Source organism: Solanum stenotomum, chromosome 3 (assembly GCF_019186545.1).
Source record: "Solanum stenotomum isolate F172 chromosome 3, ASM1918654v1, whole genome shotgun sequence".
NCBI lineage: Eukaryota > Viridiplantae > Streptophyta > Magnoliopsida > Solanales > Solanaceae > Solanum > Solanum stenotomum.
In genome coordinates this window covers 48,533,494-48,544,820 of record NC_064284.1, presented here as the reverse complement: position 1 = coordinate 48,544,820, position 11,327 = coordinate 48,533,494, and positions in this window count along the sequence as shown.

Genomic DNA, 11,327 nt, shown 5'->3' with positions numbered 1-11,327 from the left:
TTGACTCACGACCCCTTCCCATGGGGTGTGGGTCCATCTACTGGGTGTGAGTCCATTTCGTAGGTGAGTTGTCCCTTCCGTAGGTGAGCTATTTTGGGTAGTTTCTAGGGGCTGTTTTAGAGTCCCTCTCAAGGACCCTTGGTTGGTCTTTGGGGGGTTGTAGCTTGACGCCCTAACCCTAAACCCTACATTCTAAGTACGGGAAGCCATATTTACAATTCTAACAATCATGTCAAACTCTAGAACAATTAAGTAAATCTCTAGTTTAGCCTACTAGTTTGCGGGTTATTACAATATGAGTATCTGATCCTTTTCTATAGTTGGCTATTATAGTCGGAAAAAGGACCGACATATTGTAGGTCTAAACCGTATGGTATTCACGAGTTATTTTAAATGTTTTTAAGTCTTTTCCCTCGACGATTAATGTCTAAACTAGGTCATTTTAATCCTATTACTAAGCCCTATATAGGTCTTTTAAGGCTTAAAACTACCCTTTGTAAATCACTTTTTGTAAAATTCCCAAATCTCTGTAAGATCCTATCATATCAATCAAGTCTAAGGAAGAAGAAGAACGGCTAGGGTTCAACTACAAGTCTCCATTCCACTGATCTTTGTGGGTATTTGACATCAAGGTATGATAGTATTCACCTATAGAGTCCTTTCCTCTCTAGGTTCCTAAATTTTCAAAATTTACGACTTAGAATTTCCAATTGAAGTTATGGTTCTATTCAATCTCAAGGGTTCTTTTTAATTATGATCCAATGGGCTTGTGACAAGATCTGTTCCCCCAAGTCATCATCATTTGGAACACACAAAGACCTTGATATCCAAGTATACCATCTCTCCCTATGGAGAAAGCCTCAATGGATTTCTTAAGCACCTTTTCCTTCAAGTCAACCAAAATTGTTTCAAGACCTTGCTTGGATTTCACATTGACCACTAAAGACAATTCGAAACCATTGTGGCCCATAACGCCACCCTTGGTAAAGCTGACTAACTGAACACCCAATTGGGCAAATCTATGAACATCTCAAACTAACTCTTCTATATGAACAACGCTTGCCATATTTAGTGGTAACCCCTAGCAATAACATGGCATATAGGACCCTATGGACCCCATACATGCCACTTAGAATCCATAACACAAGAAAAAGAACAAAAAAGTAAGACAACATTTCAAGTCCAATAATTTTATAAAGAAAGGTGGAATTCTAAAACACTTGTCTCAATAGAGATCTAATACAATAGAATGAACTTTAGTCTAGCCCATACATCATGTCCAAAACTGGAAATACAAGTAAGAACTAAAAACAATGAAAGTGTGTCATCGAAGCCTGAGGACTCACCAAAGCTCGGGAATCTCAAAATCAACCACTAGCCACAAAACTGAGAAACCTGCCTGTCAGACCCTACATTTGGGGAAATGTAGGCAAGAGTATGCGTTAGTAAAAAACAATGTACCAAGTATAATATCTATGCAAAAACATTTAAATCGTGCTAAAAGAGGACGTTAGTAAAAAACAATGTACCAAGTATAATATCTATGCAAAAACATTTAAATCGTGCTAAAAGAGGACATTTCATTACATGCAATTGACCAAGCTAAAACATGATATAAAAGGGTAAGAAAACATAAGCAATAAAACATTGTCAATGCAAGTTAACATCATCAATTCATGCAGAAGAGATAATAATTCAATCATTTAAATAAATAATCAAAAGAACCCATGCAATTGAAGAAAACCCTAACTCAATTGGGGATTTCTAACTTTGAAAATAGAGAAATTTGGGAACTCCATGAATTGAAGGAATCCATGGATAAAAACTATCATACCTTACTATCAAAGCCCACAATTGCTTGAGGAATGGAGACTCGACCTTAATCCTAGATTAAAACCTTTATTATTCTTCAAGTTCTTAAGAGAGAAATATTTTGGAGAGGAAGAACACAATTTCTTTTAGTGAGTTTGAGAGAGTGATTTCTATTTAGAAATTTTGGGGTGAAAATACCTTTATAGGGGTCTTAGTGAAGGGTAAAATGACGTAGTATTAGGATAAAATAGTTAGGAAAAGACCCAACTACCACTAAATATAACTGCCAGCCCACAATCCAGGGCCATGCTCTGTCATGACCCGAGTCAAGGCCCCGGATGCGACATGGCGTACTCGACCCTGAAAGGCCCCATACAAGCCTCACAACATTCGTTCATCTCATAGATAATATAAATTGTATGGAATTAAAACTTTTTACTTAAAACCATACGAATCAAAACATGCTAAACATTTTAAAACATTGTAGCGGAAATCTACTTGTCTCACATGGCCGTCTTAATACAATCTTAGAAAAACTGACATAAGTAGGGTCATGGCAGTTTAAACTTGAAAAGTCTAGGAAGATTCTAATAAGAAGAAGTAGAGCAAAACATAAAGCTTCTAGAACGTGTTCCTGAATGATGTGGACATACCACTCTAACTTGGGAGTCTCAATCCAAGTCTTCACTAAACTAGCAAGTCACTTGCCGGAACCTACACTTGTACACATAGAGGAAAATGTGGAGTTAGTACACAGAAATGTACTAAGTATGATGATCATGTAAAAACATGCTAAAATGGACATTTTGGTTTAGAAACCATGCCTGATACCAATTTCAAGATATTTCACGAACATAAGAATAAGAAGCATCAAATACAACTATTACTAACAACCAAGTCATTATCATCAAAATTCCACCAAAGGTGAACTTACTTTTCTCCTCATGCTCCTTCAACATCAAGACACAATACAAGAACATATACATCAAGGAGGGCATCTCAATCATCTTAGGGTCTATATATATAATAGCCCTAAGACTCACCTAAGTAAGATATGAAGTGGCATCCCATACTACCTCTTCACACCAAACCTAAGTGTTCCTCTAGGCCACCATAGATAAGACTCCTTACATTTCAACATATCATTCGAAACAACTTATATCACCAACTCAAGTGAAACATGTTTCATATCATTTGGTCAACTACAACATACATTATATCATCTAATACATGCATCATTTCATATAGACATGCGAGACATACATCATATCATGTAAACATAAAGGTAACTTGCTTCATTCGTTCATTTTGAACACATTCGTTCATTAGGAGGTAAAGATTTTCACTACAGCCCTCTTGAAGCCTACTCGTACAAATGCATGGATAACACCTCATACTACTACCCACACGTCATAGAACTTCAAAAGAAACCATAATGGGTACCTCACATGATGGGAATAAGAGTTAAATCATAGAATTCGGTGTCATGTAACCCCACACCGTAAAAAGGTGATCAACTTACCAAGGGTCGATCGGTGACTAGCCTAATGGATCAATTAGATATTGTATTTGGGCACATAGTTAAGGGACAAAGAGCTTCCTACATGACACCCCACCTCAACTAACGTATGAGCATCCATCACAACGGATTTCTATAAGATACCCCACCTCAACTATCATGAGAGCATCCATCCCAGTCAATGACCTCTTGGTGCTTAGCCTTCATTCCCCTAGAGTAGTTCATGTCATTAGTTCATTAAGGAAGATAGATTATTAATATATAACCCTGCCTGAACTAACGTATCGGTATCCATCTTATTCCAACTTGAATTAATCCTTTGGGGTTAGATATTATTACTATATAACCCCGCCTCAACTAACGTATGGGCATCCATCTCCAAGGATTGTTACTAGATACCCCATCTCAACGATCGTATAGGCATCCATCCTCTCCCAACATGAGGATAGCTCATAGATTCAAACATGAGAATAACCTTTCATATAATAATCCCTTAACATGCTATAGTGAAGAGTTGAGAATAACATTTCAAATCAACACATCATATCATTCATGATCATATAACTTCATACATTCTTTCAAGAAAAGGAAACCTTAGTCTGCCAATTCAAGATACATTAAAAAGGAAGAAAACCTTCCACATGAAAACATCTTCATTCATAAGTGCATAATTGAGAATGTCCTTTGAATACTAGCACACTTGCATTCTAGGCATAGACCACACACACATTCTTTATATCATGTTCGTACTTACACTTTTCATATCACATTCATGCGTCTTTTCTTCACAATTAGGGTAATACGAAGACTTCTATCAATTTGATTACCATTATTTACATAGGAATTTACATAGGAAGTAACCACCTCCACCATAAGTGGATCTCACATTAATAGATCAAACTTCTATATCAAATTAAGATAAATAACAAATTTTCCTTACATGGACATAATCAATACATCACCACATACCAAAAATTCTTCATAATTAGGCATGCATAACCATATTACTTCAATAAACTCATTCAATTTAAGCATCTCATAATCACATTCTTGAACAATCCACAAACCCACTTCTTAGGGAACCACTGAAGACTATTGGAAAACATGGGTTCTTTGAGAGGGTTTTTCATAAAATCACCATTCAACATCAATACAACCACATTACTTCATAATAAAAGTTTGAACCCATATTGATGAGTGAAAGATCTAGGTTTTGATGTTTTGAAAGCTTTGAAAAACACTTTGATAGGACTATAGGGTGAGAGCTATCACTAGATAAAGAGCCACCATACCTTAATTCGAAGAAATCCACAAGAAATTGAGAAGAAATGACCTTGAAATCTCTAAACCCTAGCCTCAATAACTCCCTTCTTCTCCTTCTCTAATGGAGGGTTTCTAGTTAGAGAAATAATTGAGAGGAGATGGGTTTCTTTTAATTCAATTAGAGGGGCTTAAAAAGAAAGGAATTAGGTCATAATAAGTTTATATAGTTGCTTGGAAAATAATAGAATAGTATAAGGTCAATTTTGGAAAAGAACTAAGGACCCTAAAGTTTTAACTTAAAATTTCTGCCCCTTGCCCGCTTGAGTTCGCCTTTTGGACACTTGGGCTCGCAAAGTGCACTAGGTGATTCGCCAAATGCGCACTTGGTCAACCCTTTGTTCTATTGGATCACTGAATGGGAATGTCCAATGGGCTATTGGAAGGGAAAATTGCAACACGCCAAGCAAGTCGGTGATCAAGCACCTAGGTCGCCCTTTTGAAACTTGGGCTTGCCAAGTCCACTAGGCGACTCACCAACTACACACTTAGGTCACCCATTTTCCAGTAGGCTCACTTGGTGGGCAGTCCACTAGGCGAGGTGGGGAGCCATTGGGCGATTCGCCCATCCCATTGGGCAACCAAGGTTGCCTATCGCCAAAAGGTCCTTAGGTGACCAAGATTTCTTCCACTTTATTTTGCTAACCTATGCCCTTACTAGCACCCTAGGCTTCTTCCTTAGTCCTTTAAGGTCCTAAACAACACATTCATGAACTCAAGGTCATATTAACCCAAACATCAAGGCTCTAGTTCATCCTATCATTTTCTGAGTCGTTACAAAATCGATGGACCATGGATAGGACGACGGGCCGTCCTGCACGACCGTCGTTCATGGTTAGAACCTACCTTTTACGCCCTTGAACCATGGGTCCCCAACCACACACCGTGGTATAGCCTATGGTCTGTTGGTCAGGCCGTGGTTCCATGGCCTTTGATGGTCTTGGGGGTTACCAGACCACGTACCACCCTATGGTATGTGCTCCTATCCACGGGTCGTGGCTGGCCTCCGTGGCTGGTACCTATAACTTCCTAAAATTAGTTATCTTACTGTCTTTCGGATCCAGGGTATTACTCATTCTAGTCAAAGGCCACAACTTCTACCCACTTTGATACATAATCAAATGCCACAAATATATATTTTTACTCGAACAAACTCACAAACAGTTCCATGAAGTCAATCCCCCATACATAAAATAATTTGATTTCCAAGATAAGGGTCATAGGTAGCTCATGAGGACGCGAAATAGCCCTTTGCCTTTGATACATATTAGAACTTTCAACTAGGTTAAATACATCATGATGAATTGTAGGCAAATAATATCTTCTTTGGAAAACCTTGTAGGTAGTGCGAGCACCCCCATGGTGTTCTTCAACTATAGATGAATGAACGGATTGCAAATTACTCAACATTTCAGCCTCATGTAAACATCGCCTGATTATATTGTACGCACAAACCCTATACAAGTAAGGTTCATCCCAAAAGTACTTACCCACATCATGCAAGAACTTCTTACTTTAAATGAAACCTCAAGCACTCATGAATCAAATCGATGGCAGCATAATTGGGAAAGTTAGCAAACCAATGAATGAGAACAAGAGTAGCGGCTTATACCTACTCATCCGAAATTGAGTCATCAATGTCAAATTCAGATTCCCCTTTCTTCTCAACCTCCAATTTGGACAAGTAATCTGCTACTTTGTTTTCACAACCTCTTATGTCCTTGACCTCAAGTCAAGCTCTTGCAACAACAACACTTATCGTATCAACCTCATCTTAGCATCTTTTTCCACCATCAGATACTGTAATGCTGCTTGATTAGTGTTAACTATAACACTTTTCCCAGCAGATATGTTGTGAATTTCCAAAAGGCATACATTACTGCAAGAAACTCTTGCTCAGTGATAGTATAGTTCATTTACGCTCGATTATATGGCTTTCTTGCATAGTAAATTAGGTGAAAGATCTTATCATGTTTCAGCCTAGCACAACCCCAACACAACACCGCTTGCATCACACATCAGTTTAAAAGGTTGCGACCAATCTGGACCAATAATTATTGGACCTAAAATTAACTTGGCCTTCAGAAACTAAAAGGTTTGGGTACGTGCTACATCAAAAGTGAATTTTGTTTCCTTTTATAACAACTTCCACAAAAGGATGTGCAATTTTACAAAAGTCCTTGATAAATCACAGATAAAAACCTGCATGACCAAAGAAACTATGAATCCCTTTCTTAGAAATAGGTGGAGGGAGTTTTTCAATCACTTCAATCTTTGCTTTATATACTTTCCAACATTTTTTGGACACTTTATGGCCTAGAACTATACCTTCCTAGACCATGAAATGAAAATTTTCCTAGTTTAGCACTAGGTTCGCCTCTTCACATCTCTGTAGTGCCCTTCTAAGATTCAATAAACAATCATCAAAAGTGTCATATACCATAGAGAAATAATCTATGAATACCTTCAAAGTATCTTCAACCATGTCCAAAAAAAATGGACACGATACACTACTGAAATGGTGCATACATAATCCAAATGGCATTACTTGAACAGGAAAGTTCCATAAGGACATGTAAAAATAGTTTTCTTCTGGTCTTCATGTGCAATTGAGATCTTATTTTACCTGGAGTACTCATTCAAGAAGCATACTACCCTTTTCCTTCCTATCTATCTAACATCTAGTCAATGAAAGGCATTGAGAAATTGTCTTTCAAGGTCCATTTTTTTAACTTCCAATAGTCCATGCACACTCCACATCTTGTAACTAGCCTTTCCAAAATCAACTCATTGTTCACATCCTCCTCTACAGTCATTCCACCTTCTTAGGTACACAATACACCAGGCTCACCCAATGGTAGTTAAAATGGGGTACACCACCCCTGCATCTAGTCACTTAATAATTTCCTTCTTTACCACCTCTTCCATTTGTGGATTTAATCTTCTATGGTGCTCTATGCTTGAGCTGCAATTTTCTTCTTGTTGGATTTGGTGGGTGCAATTACACAGAGGTATCCCAATGATGTCTGCAATGGGATATATATATCAAACCAAAATAAGTAGCAAATTGTTATTTTTACCTTGAAATACATACCTCAAATGACGAGGAAGCTGCTTCAATTGAAGCTTAAGTGGTTCCTCATTGGATGTTTTTAACTAGAGGGTTTGAACCTTTCTTCAAATCCAAGTCTAACTTTTTAGGAGAAAATGAATGCTATCCCATGACTTGAAGTTAGTTTAGAGCCTCCACAGAATTGACTCGAAAGATCTCCTCAAAGTTCATTATTACTACAACCAATGTCTCTATAGTAAATCTCTCCTCTTCGAATGCTTAAGTGCCCCATTCTTCAATTATATTAAATGCAGACACCATACTCGTATATTGTTATTGATTCGTCTACTTGCACATTTTGAATTTGACCGCTTCATAATTTAGTCGAAATTTTAACCAAAAATAGCCTTTCTAAAATTATGGGAAATTTGAAATCCACCTTGCACTAAAAAACTACAAAGTCAACTGGGAAGATGAAACTTTTCACCTTAACAAAGACATCAAAACAAGTACAAATGGGCGTCTTAAATAATATATCTTCCGTCATCAACCTCATAAATTTGGGCTTTGGAGCCCCGCACACCAGCCATTTGTACATTGCTAATGACATAGAGATTGATACTTTCTCCCGATTCACATAGAGTTTTAGTGAATTCGAATAAACTAATGGGGCATGGAATAGTTAATGCACCTAGGTCCTCTTTTTTCTACACCAAAGACCTTGTAGCAATAACACTACAATAGTGAATATTATATACTCATTCAAAACTTGTGGCACTCTTCATCGATACTATGTCCTTCATGAACATGGCATAACCTTGCATCTGTAGCAAAGTGTCTACTAATGTAATGTTCACAAATAGTTCCTGTAGCATGGAGATGAATTTCAACATTTTTCCATTCTCGGCTTTTTTCTTTAGCCTTTTAAAAAATGGATGAGGAGGTCTGGGAAACTGTTGTAAAGGTAAGGTCACAACTACTGAATATTCTTTTACTCCTCCTGATCTCTCTACTCTTCAGGATACCTTTGAGTCATCCATAACTTTTGCATTTACCTCTTTTTTAGAATATCTTTCTATGCTTTCTTACTTGTAGTTGTAGGTTCTAGAAGTGATTTACCACTTCTTGTAGTGATCTACATGGAGTTCCCATTTTTCTTTGGTTTTTGAATGTTATCACTAGACAGGGCTCTATTATTTCTTTGATTAAGTGAGGCTGACAATTGCCCCATCTACTGCTCCAACTTCTTAATCGATGTCGAGTGTGAGTCCATAAGTTGACTCATACTAGAGGAATCATTTGTTAACTCCTTTACTCTTATATATGTAGATTCAACTTTCTACACAAAATTACCTAACATTTCTTCTATCCAGAAACCGCTGGAACCACTACACGTTCTATGTTTGGTAATTGGTGAGGGGGCGGGTACATACACACCACTATGTTAATTTGTGTATCCTTCCTTGTTTTGCTCGTTGCCTTGCACTTGGTTCCTTGGTCTGTCATACTGAAAATATCTCTAATAGTTCCTACCTTGATTTCTAGAATTATTTCCTTGTTTGCCGGAGTTATAATTCTGAAACCCCCCCCCCCACCGCCGATTGTTCAAGTACTTGGCGTCCTCATCAAAATCAGCATCCTGCTCTTCATAGTTGTTTGTTGCGCCCACTACATTTACATTTTCTTGACGAGTAGTGAGATGATTCAAGAGTAGGTCCATTTCCAGTTTTCCATATCTTGGTCCCATTATTCTTCTCTCTTTCTCTATAGCTGAGAGTTCAAAGGTGAACCCAGTGTCTCCAATATCAACATCTCTTGTGTGACAGGATTTGTACTTCTTTGATACTTTATTCATGATAACCATAATCTCATAGAATGGTTATCTCATGAATGATCTACCACATACTGCATCAATAACTGGTTTAGTCACAAATTTTAATAACATGTAAAATACCTGATTCAAGTGCGTATTAGTGAGGCCATGATTTTGGGAACCTCTCTAGCTTTTGGCTAAACTTCAACCATGTGTCATGCATTGCATCACCTGGTAGCTGCTTATCACAACCTATCTCATCCTTTATTTCCAGCTCTTTATCTTAGGTGACGAACCTCTCAATGAAAACCACCCTCAACTTTGCAGAAATTCTAATTGAGTCGTGTGAAAACCCATTCAGTCACTTTGTTGCTTCCCTCGTTAGAGACAATGGGAACAACCCCAGCCTCAAAGCAATTTAATATATCTAAACACAAGACATGCAAATGACTTATAAAATGAACAGATGCTAATAGGATTTATGATCATATAAGGGGACCACATGATCTCAAATCCTTATGTTTATGTTTAGAATGAGGAGGGTTATTTAGGATCGCTAACATCTTCTATTCCCAAATATCTTATGTTATATTCTAATCCTTCAACAATACTTCAATGGAGGTTACACCTTTTGAGCTTAGCTTCCGGGCCGTAGCAATAAAGAATAACTGTAGTATCTCCCAAAAAAATTATATGGAATGGACACATAAAATTATAGGACTAACCTATCGGGGCTCTACTTTTCCTTCTCTTTTATCTTATGACACTTTTAAAAGGTGAGTCCTATAAGAACACATAGTATTTTAATATAAACACTAATGTTTTATGTCGCACCTTCCAACAAGGCATTATTCTAAGTTATTTATCTACGGTTTTGCTAAAGTTTACATATATGCCCAACCTTTTCTGGTCAAACTATTCACTACATAATGATACAAGGAAACATTTTCCCAAATTGTTTAACACTCAAGTCAATAACCATAGATGGGCATAGTATGCGGATAAACAAGTTACATTGGGTATGACACATAGGCAGACTACACTAAAAGTGAGCGCATGGTACACAAGAATATGTGGTGTACGTGCAAATATAAATTATAGGGTATCGTGTGAGAGAATGAAATATAATGTAGCATGAGTATTAAAGCTACAAAATATATAATATGTAAACAAGTAGACTATAAAAAATGTAGACATATAAGAACTACGAAACATAACTGACATTGAGCAAGTGCGTCATATCGCATGGATAGGTGGACGAATATGTCCATAAGTACACATATGATATATGAGCAAGTGAGCACATGACGCATGGCTAGAAAAGCTATAATGCCTGTAATGTTTAAGAAAATATGCTACGAGGCATGTAATATATATAGAAATGGTTTATGATGTTTATGACATCTAAACAAGTGATATGCGGGTCATATAATCCACGAGTACTAATTTTCCCCATAGAATATGATCAATTAGCATACAATACCCACACAATATGGACAAGTGACATGTGAAAAGTAACCATTGCAATAAATAACATGTAAGGAAAAGGTCCAACAAAAATTTATAACAATAAACAATGGTACTCTGAAGCGGATAACACTAACATGTAAGCATTCTATGACATTAGGTAACATGTGAGAAAGTGATCCACATAGGGAAAATTACACACAAATAGATAAGTTATAGAACATGCATCATGTATAATTATATAACAAACCATCTTTGGAAACTATGGGATATCTTGTAGAACCACTCCACCATATTAAGGGCAAACACACTGTCTTAAGCGTTAAGTCATTGGTGGGATAGTT